The sequence below is a fragment of the Apodemus sylvaticus genome, chromosome 2 (genome assembly GCF_947179515.1).
Source record: "Apodemus sylvaticus chromosome 2, mApoSyl1.1, whole genome shotgun sequence".
Taxonomy (NCBI): Eukaryota; Metazoa; Chordata; class Mammalia; order Rodentia; family Muridae; genus Apodemus; species Apodemus sylvaticus.
In genome coordinates, this window is record NC_067473.1 from 155,790,682 (window position 1) to 155,808,811 (window position 18,130).

Genomic DNA, 18,130 nt, shown 5'->3' on the forward strand with positions numbered 1-18,130 from the left:
AGGAGTCTAGAAGCATCCAGAAATAGCAGAGGTTAGTAGATGGAGGCAATAAGCGTCAGAAATGACAATTAAATTCATGAAAATTAAAGTCATATTACAAATACTTATTCACAGAGGCTGGTTTTATCCACACATCTTTATTGACAGAAGGCAGTTAATTCCCCTAAAGACTTGACCTCTGTAATAAATCCACACAACTGCCCTGGATGATTTCTTTTCTTTCTTTCTAGGTAGGCCATGGTTATATATGATCATTACCTGTAATTCTTACAGTGATTCTTCAAGTAGAAAGCTGTGGTATTTAGCATTGGAAAGGACAAAGTTAGGGCACTGTCAGCCTGATTGCACTCAGCAGTCCCCTTAACCCTGTTCTCTGAGGAATTCTACTCTGAGAACAGCACACAGTGTTGATTTCAAAGATATTCACCTGATTGCAGTGTTCACCCCAAGTTATGAGTTCTCCATTGAGGGAAAAATGTTGAACACTGTGAGATTCAAAGACAAACTTGCCAACTTTCGCTTGAGCTTTGGTACCACTCTGCAGAGACTGGTAATTAAAGATGTTAAGCTTGGTTGCTGAAAGTGCCTTGTTCACAGTGTTCTCCTCATTGATGCTACTCCAAAGTTGGCCCTTTTGTAGGACTGGATGGAGCTAAAAGAAAATAACTGTCAGAATTTTCTGTATAACTCACTGGGATGCAAATAAACCTGGCTACTTTAACTACTCTTTCTTTTTCTAAGTGTATATTCCTATAACTTTCATTATTGTTCTGTTATTAAATATTTATAATAGGACTAATACATCCTAGCAATAGGGCTATGTGTAGACGTGAACATAGTTGTATGCTCTTTGACACCACTATCACCACTATTCAAATTTGAAAACTGAACTTTTCTCAGTCACTTGGTGATAAAAGAAGGACACTAGCCACCAGATTCTAATTTTTATGAAAAATAAGAACAATTTGAAAGAGGTGTCTTCAATTTTTTGCATAATAGTTTTTCCAACAAAATACAGTTTTTTCATGACTATAAATTACTTGAAAAAGTTCTAATAAAAGAAAATGTTCAGATGCTTTCAAACATGAATGATGTAAATAAGTATGGAGGGGAAAGAGTACATGTTCTATTGAAATGCCAAGAATCAAGTGATGTAGAGATGCAAAGAGGGATGGGAATCAGACAGAATAGAGTAAGATGAGTTAACTAAACCTGAAGATTTATGAAAAAGTCACAAATAAAGCTACAACTTACAGCCAGTTTAAAAGAAAAACAGAATTTAAACAGAGGTATTATAGTTTGTTTTATATAAAAATATCCCTGTGGCAGTTATAAAATCCCCCAAAAGACCCCAAGACTATGCAGGTTGTAATCACTGTTCTTGGTTACACATAAGAACCAGATAGTAAGACCCTATTGCTGATGACACCACACACCTTTGCTGCACGACACAGAAGTGAGGCTGGAACTAAGGTGAAAGTTTTCTTTCTGTTTTCTGTTCTGGTCATTTGTCTGCCTGGGTCATTACACAGCAGCAGTAGATGAACTGGGGAAGAAAAGTCAGCAGATGCCTTTCCCAACTGTGGGCCTTTCATTCTATAATGCAAACTTCCCAAAAGTAATGTGTATACTGGAGGACTACTGGCACAACTGTTATAGGAATAAACAACTGCTTACTGATTATATTTGAGTGCTTGTTTACAAAAGAGACTCATGCCTGTTACTGTAAACCTATTGAAGATCCATGTCTGGATAGATCAGATGTCCTATGGGGTAAGCCTAATTCGTCTGTTTGGCTTAGAACACACATTGTTGAATTGCCTCCTGTATATTTACACATATAGAATAAGACTATTGTGGAACTATATAATTGAATCTCCTCTTTGCCACGAATATCACTGCTTGAGGAAAATAATGACTATTGAGTGCTCATATTGAAATGGGACAGCCCTGGGAAAGCACAAGAAACACTGTGAAAGAGAGGATGGAAAGAATGCATGAGTCAGACTCTGGGTACACCTGAAATGCTGAAACGCTGGGTCCATGAAATGCTGTCTTTTAGGTGTGACATGGTCATGGTACTTAGGAGCTTATGACAGCTAAGATTGCCTGTATAGCTACAGAACAAGATTGAGGCCATAAAAAATATTTACCACAGATAAGGGAGGGTGCTTATGGGAGGCTTCAGCCCCTCCCATGAGCAATGTTAGAAACCAAGGAATTCTAAAAGAGAGGAAGTAGTTTTTGTCAGAAATACCACTACTTTTGACTTCCTTCTACCTCATTGGATTGATGCATACTCAAGCCCACATGGAAGGCCCTGTGGATCATAAATCCAGTGGGTAATTAAATAAAAGGCATGGATATAGGATAGGGACATGGTGGGAGAATGGAGGGTTCATGAGAATGAAGAGAGATAGGGGAGGGAAATGGGTATGAACAGAAAGTATTATGTGCTTGTATGCCTGTATGTAGCTGTCAAAGAATACAATTTTTAATAGACCATATAGGATGGATATAAAACAACTACTAATAACTTTTTATTTTAAACTATTAAAGGCAAGTAAACAATTCTCTGAAGAAATAAGTGAAAAAAAATCCCTTCCTTCTAGTGTTGATTGATTTACTTTTAAGATTGAATCAGAAATATCACTCTCTTTAAGTGAAGGGCATGTGAATATGATCTGAGATAAATATGCAGGAGTAAATTTTTGTTCATGTTCCAGCCTTGTAACAATTTGAAAGGAAACTTTCAGAGAAAAATAAAATTGTACAAGCTAGAAAATTAAACTGACATAGAGACAAGAACAGCAAAGAAGCAGAATACTACAGTTAAATTGAACATTGCATTTTCTTTATCTCTCTAGTAGGCTATAAACTGCTCAAAACCAGAAAGTGAAGTCCATACCACATGGCCATTTCTTTAGATAAATGAAATGCTTCAAAGCACTGTTACAACAAATAGGATAAAGGAAGCAGATGTGTGGCCGAATGTGCAAGAAATGCTGAGAAGCAGCATTTTTAAATATGTCTTGAACATACTAGAAAACCACCAGAATATTTTAAGTATAACTATTATTCTGAGAGAAAAGTAGAATAGAATATGTTCGATTAAATCTGAAGAAGTCAGATAAAGAGAAGATGACAAAAAGGGGTCAACCACACACAAATAGGAAATTTTCACATGATATTCATTAGTATAAAGATCAATAATCAATTCAAGGTGAGTTCATAAAATTCAGGAATTTAAAACAGAATCAGATTGGAGAAAAATCATGATACTCAACCAGACAAGCAAATATCTGCCAAGACACTTGATTGTGTACTAGTTAACATGAAATTCCAGGGGTGGGAGGATTAGTGTCCCTTTGCAATGCAGAAAATGTAAGCTTACTACTGCTAAGATCATGGTCCTAAATTCCTGCATATGATGTAAACATAAGTGAACACACTGCACTTACATAAACAGTCAATGTAGCTTGGAGAGCAGGTGGTACAGATAAAGGAGGAGGTGTAGGAGAGGGAAAAAGAGGTGGATTAGATTTAACACATTGAGTGCAAGTATGAGATTTTCAAATAATAATAAGTAAGAAAGAGACAATGAAGCTGGGCAAGGGTGGTGCATGCCTTTAATCCCAACACTTGGGAAGCAGAGGCAGAGGCAGGGAGATTTCTGAGTTAGAGACCAGCCTGGTATACAGAGTGAGTTCCAGGACAGCCAGGGATACACAGAGGAACCCTGTCTCAAAGAAAACTAACAAAAAAGAAAAGAAAAAGAAAGAAAGAAAGAAAGGAAGGAAGGAAGGAAGGAAGGAAGGAAGGAAGGAAGGAAGAAAGAAAGAAAGAAAGAAAGAAAGAAAGAAAGAAAGAAAGAAAGAAAGAAAGAAAGAAAAAGAAAGAAAGAAAAAGAAAGAAAGAGACAAGGGTAGATTAACAAGGCTTGCAGGAGCATACTATACCAACACTAATCAAAAGAAAGTTGGGGGGAGGCCGGCTGGGAGGATTCAGTGTACTCCACTGAATCCAGCGGGCCCTGGAAGGAGCCTTCAGGTGTCTGCTTTGGGATCTGAACAGTCTGGACCACAGCACTCGGTCTCCAGGAAGTGCAGGAGACCTGGTGTGCACCCGGAGGCAGACTGGGAACACACAGATTGCTCAGTGGCACGGAGCTTAGGTTCTAGTCCTGAGGCCTCTGGTGGGAGCCCTCAGATCTCTTCGCTTCCTGATCCAGATCAGCCTGGGTGGCAACGTCACATCTCCAGGTTCTGCAAGACGCAAGGGGGGCTTCCGGGAGGCTGGTTGGGAGGAGTCAGCATGCTCTGGTGAATCCAGCAGGCCCCTGTGGGAGCCTTCAGGTGTCTGCTTCGGGATCTGAACAGCCTGAGCAACAGCACTCGGTCTCTAGGAAGTGCGGGAGACCTGGTGTGCACCCGGAGGCAGACTGGGAGCGCACAGCTTGCTCCGGTGGCACAGAGCTTAGGTTCCAGTAGTGAGCCCTCAGATCTATCTGCTTCCAGATCCAGATCAGCCTGGGCAGCAACACCACATCTCCAGGTCCTGCAAAAGGCAAGAGGGGCTTCCGGGAGGCCAGCTGGGAGGAGTCAGTGTGCTCTGGTGAATCCAGCATGCCCCAGTGGGAGCCTTCAGGTGTCTGCTTCAGGATCTGAACAGCCTAGGCAACAGCACCCTGTCTCCAGGCAGTGTAGGAGGTAAGCTATGCACCAGAGGCCACCTGGGAAGAGGCAGCTTGCACTGGTGAGTCCAGCATTGACAAGACCAACTAACACCAGTGAGAACTAGATGGCAAAAGGCAAACACAGGAATGTCACTAACAGAAACCAAGGCAATATGGCAACATCTGAACCCAATTCTCCTCTACCAGCATGTCCTGGATACCCCATCACACCAGTAAACAAAATTTGGATTTAAAATCACTGGTCATGATGCTGGTACAGGAACACATGAAGGACATACTTAAAGAAATTCAGAAAATGGATCAAAAGTTAGAAGCCCTTGCAAGGGAAACACAAAAATCATTGAAAGAAATTCAGGAGAATACAAAAGCCAATAAGGAGGAAACACAAAACACACTTAAAGAAATACAGGAGAACTTTGGTCAACAGGTTGAGGTCATGAAAGAGGAAACACAAAAGTCTCTTAAAGAATTACAGGAAAGCACAAACAAGCAAGTGAAGGAGCTAAGCAAAACCATCCAGAATCTAAAATCAGAAGTAGAAACAACTAAGAAAACTCAAAGGGAGACAAGTTTGGAGATAGAAAGCCTTGGGAAGAAATCAGGGGACATAGATACAAATATCAACAACAGAATACAAGAGATTCAAGAAAGAATCTCAGATGCTGAAGATACCATAGAAACCATGGACTCAACAGTTAAAGAAAATGCAAAATGAAAAAATCTTGTAACCCAAAATATGCAGGAAATCCAGAACACAATGAGAAGACCAAACCTAAGGATTATAGGCATAGATGAGAGGGAAGATTTACAACTTAAAGGGCCAGCAAATATCTTCAATAAAATTATGGAAGAAAACTTCCCTAACCTAAAGAGAGAGATGCCCATGAATATACAAGAAGCCTACAGAACTCCAAACAGACTGGACCAGAACAGAAATACCTCCCGACACATAATAATCAAAACACCAAATGTACTAAACAAAGAAAGAATATTAAAGGCAGCAAGAGAAAAATGCCAAGTAACATATCAAGGAAGTCCTATGAGAATCACAGCAAACTTTTCACCTGAGACTATGAAGGCTAGAAGATCCTGGGCAGATCTCATTCAGACGCTAAGAGAACACAAATGCCAGCAAAAACTACTATATCCAGCAAAACTTTCAATCACCTTAGATGGAGAAACTAAGATATTCCATGACAAAACCAAGTTTACCCAATATCTATCCACAAACCCAGCCTTACAAAGGATAGTAGGAGGAAAACACCAATACAAGGAGGGAAACTTCACCCTGGAAAAATAAGATAGTAACCTTTCATCAAACCCAAAAGAAGTTAAGCAATCAAATTTAAAAAAAATAACGTCAAAAATGACAGGAAGTTACAATCACTATTCCTTAATATCTCTTAACATCAATGGACTCAATTTCCCAATAAAAAGACATAGACTAATCGACTGGATACATAAACAGGACCCTACATTTTGCTGCATACAGGAAACACACCTCAGCGTCAAAGACAAACACTACCTTAGAATAAAAGGCTGGAAGACAATTTTACAAGCAAATGGTCTCAGGAAACAAGCTTAAGTAGCCATTTTAATATCAGAAAAAAATGACTTTCAACCCAAAGTCACTTGGGAGGGACACTTCTTGCTGGTCAAAGGAAAAATACAACAAGAAGAACTCTCAATACTAAACATCTATGCCCCAAATGCAAGGGCACCCTCTTTCATAAAAGAAACTTTATTAAAGCTCAAAGCACACATTGCACCTAACACAATAATTGTGGGTGACTTCAACACTGCACTTTCCTCAATGGACCGATCAGGAAAACAGAAATTAAACAGGGACTCAATGAAACTAATTGAAGCTTTGGACCAATTAGATTTAACAGATATATATATAGAACATTCTAACCTAAAGCAAAATAATATACCTTTTTCTCAGCACCTCATGGTACCTTCTCCAAAATCGACCATATAATTGGTCACAAGACAGACCTCAACAAATATAAGAAGATAGAAATAATCCCATGCCTCCTATCAGATCACTATGGAGTAAAAGTAGTCTTCAATAGCAACAAAAACAACAGAAAACCCACATACACGTGGAAACTGAACAATATTCTACTCAATGATACCTTAGTCAAGGACGAAATAAAGAAAGAAACTAAAGACTTTTTAGAACATAATGAAAATGAAGACACAACATACCCAAATCTATGGGACACAATGAAAGCAGTGCTAAGAGGAAAACTCATAGACCTGAGTGCCTCCAAAAAGAAAATGGACAGAGCATACACTAACAGCTTAATGACACACCAGAAAGCCCTGGAACAAAAAGAAGCTATTTTACCCAGGAGGAGTAGAAGGCAGGAAATCATCAAACTCAGGGCCGAAATCAATCAAGTAGTAACAAAGAGAACCATAAAAAGAATCAACAAAACCAGGAGCTGGTTCTTTGAGAAAATCAACAAGATAGATAAACCCTTAGCCAGAATAACCTAAGGACACAGAGACAGTATCCAGATTAACAAACATAGAAATGAAAAGGGAGATATAACAACAGATACTCAGTTGAAGTTCTAGGGAGAGCAATTAGACAACATAAGGAGGTCAAGGGGATACAAATCGGAAAGGAAAAAGTCAGATTATCACTATTTGCAGATGACATGATAGTCTACTTAAATGACCCGAAAACCTCCACCAGAGAACTCCTACAGCTGATAAACAACTTCAGCAAAGTGGCTGGTTATAAAATCAACTCAAGCAAATCAGTTGCCTTCCTATACTCAAAGGATAAGCAGGCTGAGAAAGAAGTTAGTGAAATGACACCCTTCAAAATAGCCACAAACAATATAAAGTATCTTGGTGTGACTCTAACCAAACAAGTGAAAGACCTATATGACAAGAACTTCAGGTCTCTGAAGAAGGAAATTGAAGAAGACCTCAGAAAATGGAAAAATCTGCCATGCTCGTGGATTGGCAGGATTAATATACTTAAAATGGCCATCTTGCCAAAAACGATCTACAGATTCAATGCAATCCCCATCAAAATCCCAACTCAGTTCTTCACAGAGTTAGAAAAAGCAATTCTCAAATTCATCTGGAATAACAAAAAACCCAGGATAGCTAAACCTATTCTCAACAACAAAAGAAATTCTGGGGTAATCAGTATCCCTGACTTCAAGCAATACTACAGAGCAATAGTGTTAAAAAACTGCATGGTGTTGGCACAGTGACAGACAAGTGGACCAATGGAATAGAATTGAAGATCCAGAAATGAATCCACACACCTATGGTCATTTCATCTTCGACAAAGGATCCAAAAACATCCAGTGGAAAAAAGATAGCCTTTTCAACAAATGGTGCTGGATCAATTGGAGGTCAGCATGCAGAAGAATGTGAATTGATCCATTCTTATTTCCATGTACTAAACTTCACTCCAAGTAGATCAAGGACCTCCACGTAAAACCAGACACACTGAAACTAATAGAAAAGAAACTGGGGAAGAGTCTTGAGGACATGGGCACAGAGGAAAAGTTCCTAAATAGATCACTAATAGCTTATGCTCTAAGATCAAGAATTGACAAATGGAACCTCATAAAATTACAAAGTTTCTGTAAGGCAAAGGACACTATTAAAAGGGCAAAACAGCAACCATCAAATTGGGAAAGTATATTCACCAAGCCCACATCTGATAGAGGGCTAATATCCAATATATACAAAGAACTCAAGAAGTTAGACCCCAGGAAACCAAATAACCCTATTAAAAATGGGTTACAGATCTAAACAAAGAATTTTCACCTGAAAAAATTCGGATGGCCGAAAGGCACCTTAAGAAGTGCTCAACATCGTTAGTCATTAGGGAAATGCAGATCAAAACAACCCTGAGATTTCACCTTACACCAGTCAGAATGGCTAAGTTCAAAAACTCAGGAGACAACAGGTGTTGGCAAGGATGTGAAGAAAGAGGAACACTCCTCCACTGCTGGTGGGGCTGTAAGATGGTACAACCACTGTGGAAATCATTCTGGAGGTTCCTCAGAAAACTGGACATGAGACTTCCCAAGGACCCTGCTATACCTCTCCTGGGCATATACCCAAAGGATTCCCCAACATGCAATAAAGACACATGCTCCATTATGTTCATAGAAGCCTTATTTATAATAGCCAGAAGCTGGAAAAAACCCAGATGCCCCACAAAGGAGGAATGGATACAGAAAATGTATATTTACACAATGGAATACTACTCAGCAATTAGAAACAATGAATTCACATTTTTTTTAAATTTTAGTCGATATATTTTTTATTTACATTTCAAATGATTTCCTCTTTTCTGGTTCCCCACTCCCCAAAAGTCACATAAGCCCCCTTCCCTCCCTCTGTTCTCCCACCCATCCTTTCCCCCTTCCCTGTTCTGGTTTTGTCTAATACTGCTACACTGGGTCTTCCCAGAACTAGGGGCCACTCTTCCATTCTTCTTGTACCTCATTTGAAGTGTAGATTATGTTTTGCATATTCCAGTTTTCCAAGCTAATATCCACTTATTAGTGAGTGCATACCATGATTGATTTTTGAGACTGGGTTACCTCACTTAGTATGATGTTCTCCAGCTCCATCCATTTGCCCAATAATTTCATGAATTCATTGTTTCTAATGGCTGAATAGTACTCCATTGTGTAGATATACCACATTTTTTTGCATCCATTATTCTGTTTGGGGAATCCTCTGGGTATATGCCCAGGAGTGGTATAGCAGGATCCTTTGGAAGTGACATGTCCAGTTTTCTGAGGGACTGCCAGACTGATTTCCAGGGTGGTTGTACTAATTTGCAACCCCACCAGCAGTGGAGGAGTGTTCCTCTTTCTCCACATCCTTGCCTACATCTGCTGTCTCCTGCGTTTTTAATCTTAGCCATTCTGACTGGTGTAAGGTGAAATCTCAGGGTTGTTTTCCTTTGCATTTCCCTGATGACTAGTGAAGTTGAGCATTTTTTAAGATGTTTCTCTGCCATTCGAAGTTCTTCAGGTGAGAATTCTTTGTTTAACTCTGTACCCCATTTTTTAATAGGGTTATCGGTTTTCTAGGGTCTAACTTCTTCATTTCTTTGTATATATTGGATATTAGCCCTCTATCTGACGTAGGGTTGGTGAAGATCTATTCCCAATTTGTTGGTTGCCGATTTGTCCTTTTGATGGTGTCCTTTGTTTTACAGAAACTTTGTAATTTTATGAGGTCCCATTTGTCAATTCTTGATCTTAGAGCATAAGCTATTGGTGTTCTGTTCAGGAACTTTCCCCCTGTACCGATGTCCTCAAGGGTCTTCCCCAGTTTCTTTTCTATTAGCTTCAGGTTGTCTGGCTTTATATGGAGGTCCTTGATCCATCTGGAGTTGAGCTTAGTACGAGGAGACAAGGATGGATCAATTCGAATTCTTCTGCATGCTGACCTCAAGTTGAACCAGCACCATTTGTTGGAAAGGCTATCGTTTTTCCATTGGATGTTTTCAGCCCCTTTGTCCAGGATCAAGTGGCCATAGGTGTGTGGATTCATTACTGGATCTTCAATGCTGTTCCATTGATCCGCCTGGCTGTCACTGTGCCAATACCATGAAGTTTTTAACACTATTGCTCAGTAATATTGCTTGAGGTCAGGGATACTGATTCCGCCAGAATTTCTTTTGTTGTTGAGAATAGTTTTAGCTATCCTGTTTTTTTTTTTGTTATTCCAGATGAATTTGAGAATTGCTCTTTCTAACTCTGTGAAGAATTGAGTTGGGATTTTAATGGGTATTGCGTTGAATCTATATATTGCTTTTGGCAAAATGGCCATTTTAACTATATTAATCCTGCCGATCCATGAGCATGGGAGGTTTTTCCATTTTTTGAGGTCTTCTATTTCCTTCTTCAGAGTCTTGAAGTTCTTGTCATATAGATCTTTCACATGTTTGGTAAGAGTCTCCCCAAGGTACTTTATACTGTTTGTGGATATTGTGAAGGGTGTCATTTCCCTAATTTCTTTCTCAGCCTGCTTATCCTTTGAGTATAGGAAGGCTACTGATTTGCTTGAGTTGATTTTATAACCTGCTACTTTACTGAAGTTGTTTATCAGCTGTAGGAGTTCTCTAGTGGAGTTTTTTGGGTCGCTTAGGTAGACTATCATATCATCTGCAAATAATGATATTTTGACTTCTTCCTTTCCAATTTGTATCCCTTCGACCTCCTTATGTTGTCTAATTGCCGGAGCTAGTACCTCAAGTACAATATTGAAAAGATAAGGAGAAAGGGGGTAGCCCTGTCTAGTCCCTGATTTTAGTGGGATTGCTTCAAGTTTCACTCCATTTAGTTTGATGTTGGCTACCGGTTTGCTGTATATTGCTTTTACTATGTTTAGGAATGGGCCTTGAATTGCTGTTCTTTCCAAGACTTTAAGCATGAAAGGATGCTGAATTTTGTCAAATGCTTTTTCAACATCCAATGAATTGACTGTGTGGTTTTTTCTTTGAGTTTGTTTATGTAGTAGATTACATTGATGGATTTCCGTGTATTGAACCAACCCTGCATCCCTGGGATAAAGCCTACTTGATCATGGTGGATGATCGTTTTGATGTGTTCTTGGATTTGGTTGGCAAGAATTTTATTGAGTATTTTGCATCGATGTTCATAAGGGAAATTGGTCTGACGTTCTCTTTCTTTGTTGGATCTTTGTGTGGTTTTGGTATCAGCATAATTGTGACTTCATAGAAGGAATTGGGTAGTGTTCCTTCTGTTTCTATTTTGTGGAATAGTTTGAAGAGTATTGGTGTTAGGTCATCTTTGAAGGTCTGATAGAATTCTGCACTAAAGCCATCTGGTCCCGTGCTTTTTTTTGGTTGGAAGGCTTTCTATGACCACTTCTATTTCTTTAGGGGTTATGGGACTGTTTAGATGATCTATTTGGTCCTGATTTAATTTTGGTATTTGGTATCTGTCTAGGAAATTGTCCATATCTTCCAGATTCTCCAGTTGTGTTGAGTATAGGCTTTTGTAGTAGGATCTGATGATTTTTTAATTTTCCTCAGTTTCTGTTGTTATATCCCCCTTTTCATTTCTAATTTTGTTAATTTGGATACTTTCTCTCTTCCCTTTAGTCAGTCTTGCTAAGGGTCTATCTATCTTGTTGATTTTCTCAAAAAAACAGCTACTGGATTCGTTGATTCTTTGTATGGTTCTCTTTGTTTCCACTTGACTGATTTCAGCCCTGAGTTTGATGATTTCCTGTCTTCTACTCCTCCTGGGTGAATTGGCTTCTTTTTATTCCAGGGCTTTCAGGTGTGTCCTTAAGCTGCTAATGTATGCACTCTCCATTTTCTTTTTGGAGGCACTCAGGGCTATGAGTTTTCCTCTTACCACTGCTTCCATTGTGTCCCAAAGATTTGGTTATGTTGTGCCTTCATTTTCATTAAATTCTAAAAAGTCTCTGATTTCTTTCTTTATTTCCCCTTTGGCCAAGTTGTCATTGAGTAGATTATTGTTCAGCTTTCATGTATATGTGGGCCTCCTGTCGTTTTTGTTGCCATTGAAGACCACTCTTACTCCATAGTGATCCGATAGGAGGCATGGAATTAGTTCGATCTTTTTATATTTGTTGAGGACTGTCTTGTGACCAATTATATGGTCGATTTTGGAGAAGGTACCATGAGGTGCTGAGAATAAGGTATGTTCTTTTGTTTTAGGGTGGAATGCTCTATAAATATCAGTCAAGTCCAATTGGTCCAAAGCTTCAATTAGTTTTATTGTGTCCCCGTTTAGTTTCTGTTTTCCTGATTGGTCCATTGAGGAGAGTGGAGTGTTGAAGTCCCCCACAATAATTGTGTTGGGTGAAATGTGTGCTTTGAGCTTTAGTAAAGTTTCTTTTACGAATGAGGGTGCCCTTGCATTTGGTGCGTAGATGTTCAGAATTGAAAGTTCTTCTAGGTGGATTTTTCCTTGGACCAGCAAGAAGTGCCCTTCTGTATCTCTTTTGATGACTTTAGGTTGAAAGTCAATTTTATCTGATATTAGAATGGCTACTCCGGCTCGTTTCCTGAGACCATTGGCTTGTAAAATTTTCTTTCAGCCTTTCACTCTAAGGTGGATTTTGTCTTTGACAATGCGGTGTGTTTCCTGTATGCAGCAAAATGTTGGGTCTTGTTTCCTTATCCAGTCTGTTAGTCTATGTCTTTTTATTGGGGAGTTGAGTCCAATGACATTAAGAGTTAGTAAGGAGTAGTGATTATTACTTCCTGTCATTTTCGATGTTATTTTTATATTTGAGTGGTTATCTTCTTTTGGGTTTGATGAAAGAACGTAACTATAGTCATGGTCATCTCTCTCTTTAAGTTGGGAACGTTTTCTTCCATAATTTTATTGAAGTTATTTGCTGGCCCTTTAAGTTGTAAATCTTCACTCTCATCTATACCTATAAGCCTTAGGTTTGGTCTTCTCATTGTGTCCTGGATTTCCTGGATGTTCTGGGATACAAGCTTTTTGCATTTTGCATTTTCTTTGACTGTTGAATCAATGGCTTCTATGGTATCTTTGGCATCTGAGATTCTTTCTTCCATCTCTTGTATTCTGTTGTTGATATTTGCATCTATGGCCCCTGATTTCTTCTCAAGGTTTTCTATCTCCAAAGTTGCCTACCTTTGTGATTTCTTAGTTGTTTCTACTTCTGATTTTAGATCCTGGATGGTTTTGCTTAGCTCCTTCACTTGCTTGTTTGTGTTTTGTGTTTTCCTGTAATTCTTTAAGAGACTTTTGTGTTTCCTCTTTCATGACTTCTGCTGTTTGACTCACTTTCTCCTGCATTTCTTTAAGGTTTTTTTTGTTTTTGTTTTTGTTTTTTTGTTTGTTTGTTTGTTTGTTTTTTGTTTTTTTTTTGTTTTTTGTTTTTTTTTTTTGCGTTTCTTCTTTATTGGCTTCTATCTCTTGAGCCTTATTCTCCTGAATTTCTTTAAGTGATTTTTGTGTTTCCATTAATCGGGTTTCTAGTTTATTCTTGTTCCCCTGTATTTCTTTAAGAGATTCATTTATGTCCTTTTTGTGTTCTTGTAGCAGCATCATGAACAGTGATTTTAAATCCAAATCTTGTTTTTCTGGTGTTTTTGCATAATCAGGGCTTACTGATGTTGGAGAGCTTGGTTCAGATGCTGCTATATTGCCTAGGTTTCTGTTAGTAGCGTTCTTGCGTTTGCCTTTTGCCATCTTTTTATTTCTGGTGTTAGTTGGTCTTGTCTCTGGCTGGTATTTGTGCCTCCTGTGAGGCTATATGGCTATTTCTGCAACATTGGATGACTGTGTTTCCCCAGTTACAGATTGCTAATGTGCTGCCCTCCTCTTGGGTGTCCCTGCAGCCCTAGCGTGCCTTGTCCCAGGTTGTCTGTGTGAACCAGGGGGTGACCGTTTGCTCCTTCAGTAAGTGCTGATGGTCTATGCTGCTGCGGGACTTTTTCTGAGTGCTGGTCACTCTGCTGGGCAGCCTATCTCCCAACCAGGTTGGTGCACACAAGGCTAGCCTAGCTGCTGAGGCCCTGATTCTAGGAAAAAGCCTGGAAGGCTAAGGCCCAAGCAAAGTTCCCCTTGGGCTATGAGTGTTAATTGATTCTGTCAGGTGGCCAGGATGGCGGTGTGCGTGTGCTCCCTGAAAGTGTCAGGAGAGTCTGCTGGGCTAACAACCTCCTGGCTGGGTTGGCACAAAGATGGCCCACGGAGCAGCCCAGGGACTGGGGTCAGTCCAAGGCCTGTCGTCTTAGAGCCCCTGCTATGTTAGCCTCGGGCTATGACTCTTAACTGACTTTGCCTGCTAGGACTCTCTGGTGTCCTGTAGTCAAAATGGTGGAGTGTGCGCCGGCCAGGCAATCAACCTCCTAGCCTGGTCTGCACACCGATGGCCTCCCGAATAGCCCAGGGCCTGGGTGCAGGCCAATGCCCGTCGAGCTTAGACCCCGGCGATGTTGGCCTTGGGTTATATTTGTGTACCTCAGTCTATCTGCTCTCTCTGGTGCCCAAGAACCAAGATGGTGGAGAGACTCTTGTAACTGACTGGCAGAGTTCTGATGTGGCTTCTTGGTTCCACTGCTGATGGCCCTTCTGCTGGACCAGCTGCCACCGCCGCTGCTGCTGCCCAAATTCACAAAATTTTTAGGCAAATGGTTTGATCTGGAAAATAACATCCTAAGTGAGGTAACCCAATCACAAAAGAATACACATGGAATGCGATCTCTGATAAGTGGATATTAATTAGCCCAGAAGCCCTGAATTCCCAAGGCACAAATTGCATAGCAAATGACTCCCATGAAGAAGTATGGAGAGGGTCCTGATCCTGGAAAGGATTGATCTAGCATTGGAAGAGAATATAAGGACAGAGGAAAAAGGAGGGAGGTGATTGGAGAAGGGATGGAGAGAAGAAGGTTTATGGGATATATGGGGAGGGGGGATGCGGGAAAGGGGAAATCATTTGGAATGTAAACAAAGAATATAGAAAATAAAAATATTTAAAAAAAAAAAGAAAGTTGGACTTGGTATATTAAAGAGAAGCAAAATAGCCTTCAGAACAACACACATTCCAGAAGTTAAAGGGGAAATGAGGAAAATACTTAGGATAAATAGTAAAACAAACAAAAAAACAATAAAGAACAAAAATAAATCTTAACTATTTTGACAAAATTCCTGTTTATATAAGAGAACCATAATCCTTCAAAAATGCATGTCTGCTAACACTGTTCATGAAAAAGCCACAGGAAAAAAATAGCCAATAGATGATCATAGAGAAATAGACAAATACACTTTAATTGCTAATGACTTCAACACATCTTTCTTGAATAGTTTATGGAACAAACATCCAATGGAATATTTTTTAATAGATAGAATTTCTGTTGTCATGAATAAGGAGACTCAACACTATGAATATATTAATTCCACTAAATTTAACCTATAAAGTCAATACAATCCTACTCACAATTCTAGTAGGTTCTTCTATAGATGTTAGCTAACTTAGTATAATATACACATAGTTATATATATATATATATGTAAAGGCAAAGACCCTTTAGCCACCAGAGTACTAGAAGATTTAAAGAAGGCTCATAAATGCAAATATCTCATTGTCTTACACTTACCAGAAGACAAAGGCTGCCATTATCTACTTTGTCTTTAAGGGGTCAAGAGATTATACATGTTCTGGAGAGTCTAATCTCTCCAAGAAGAAACATGGGTGAGTTAGAATACATACAAAAAAATCCCAGGAATCAGAATCTCAAAGTAAGGTGACAGTGAAAGTATTTCTCCATAATGTCATCCAGGAAGAACAATTAAACCCAGTGAATCAAAATTCAGAAATTACAAGTCAGGACCCAACACACTAGGAAAACACAAGAACAGCTATTGCTACCTTCCATGGGAGTAGAGCTTGGAGTACACTTTTATCTAGTGAGGCTCCTTTCACTCTGAGTGACAGCTCCTCATGAAGTGCCTGGGCAATGGCATACACAGCTGCATGGACTTTGTAGCTCAAGGATGAGGTACTCATATCCCAAACATTCAGAGATCGTGTGCTCAGGCTGCCATTTTGCTCACATTGACTTAATTCCCTGACCCTGTGTTGATAGAAACATGGACATTCAAATAAGATTGACCACACATCCTGGAAAAAGATATCATGAGGATATTTTCTAGGTTGAACACTTCTGAGAAAATCCTTGAATCCCAGAATTTCATGCATGTGAACCGAAAATGATAATCCTCCACCAAAATATGTATAAACTACATCTTGTTCAAAGGGTAATTTGATGATATTCCAATCAGAAGTTGTGATCCAGACATTACCAAAACGAATATAGCAAATGATGAAATAGACAATCATCAGAAAAGCATGTGTGTCACTAAATGCAATGATAACACGTGTTGATCTGAATATTTCCATGAAAGCTTCCGGGTTTACAAAGTATTCAGAAGGAAATATTGGACTCTTTTTCTGCAAATGCAACACAAAGTCCATGTTTGATCATCTCCTCTGTGATTTCCTTAATGAAGAGTTCTCCCCTCATATCATCTGGAACCACCAGACCAACTCCGACCCACGTGAAGTATAACAGCAGTTGAATAATTCCCTGGTACAGAGCTGCAATGTGCACAGGAAACTGGTAAGGAGACTGGAACTGGACTCTCGTCCAAGACTCGTGTCATAAGGAGCGTAGCTGATCTGAACAGAAAGAAAGTTACTACAAAAGTCAAGACAATTAGATTTATACTCAAGTGATTTGGTTTGCCTTTTCTGTTTATGAACTCTGGGAGAAATTGAAGAGTTAAATAACTTTGCTAAGAAATACCAATTTGTTACCTATGTCACTTACTTCTTACTATGTATATACATGAAATGTATCTTTTTCTTTGTACTTTCATAGAACATTCCAAACAGGCTACAGAGTTTCTATATCCTTCAGGTAAGCCCAATCAAACACAAGCATTTGCAAATCTGTCACTTCCCTAAATCTGTCACTTCCCATACCAAAACTTTGATCTTCATGATAATGACAGTAGAGAAACATTACACTAAAGTCCCTTTTACTGGAAGTCACAAATCCATAATTAATTAACAAATAAAGATGAATCTATGAAGCATTGTAAAATCCACTAGTGAAGTTCTTATGTCTTTTGTCTTTCTGAATGTAGAGCCAATAATCATAAAATAAGCTTGCTTAGGATAGAAGGCTGACTAACAAAATTCTTTCTGTAAAGTCTCTCTTTACACAGGACCCTCTTGTCACCCCCATCACATTGTTATCCTTCTTACCGAAAAAATTCTATTGAGTTGACTACACTGTCATTTCTATGCTCTTTAGGGCATCATCTGTGGGGTGGAGGATGGACTAGATCATTAATTACCTAATCTGCTATGCCAAATGACCACATATCAAATTCAGTTCACTTAATCTAGTATTAGCATGAAATAATTCTTTTCCTTAATATGTGCTCTTTAATGAGTTCCAGGATTGTTTCTATAGTCTATGAGCATATTTCTAAGGTTTCTACAACACTACCAGTCTGCCTTACTGAATCTTATATATCTCTCTACACTGGTGGTATCAGAATATCCTGGTGTCTGATGGCCCTGATTGGTACTTGATCTCCTTTCCACATTAATTTCCTAAATAGTAATCTCCTAAAATGAGATGCCTACTAGGTCATGCCCTAATCCACATCTCATGCCCTGGGTCTATGTACTGACTTCTCCCCAGGCATCTGAATTTATATGTTTAGTGAATATTTCACTTATTGGATCCAAAATCATGATAATTGAAGACAGTCAGTCAACACAGTAATTGATTGGGAGAGAGGGGTATTTAGAGAAAAAGAAAAGGAATAGAAAAGAAGGAATCACAAAATGAAGTAACCATGAACACCCTGAAGAAGAAAT

General features: G+C 39.1%; 1 pseudogene; it reads right to left on the reverse strand.

Annotated features, from left to right (window-relative positions):
* Nucleotides 1-18,130, reverse strand: part of LOC127679168 (vomeronasal type-2 receptor 26-like) — a 47,475-nt pseudogene that overhangs the window by 13,544 nt on the left and 15,801 nt on the right.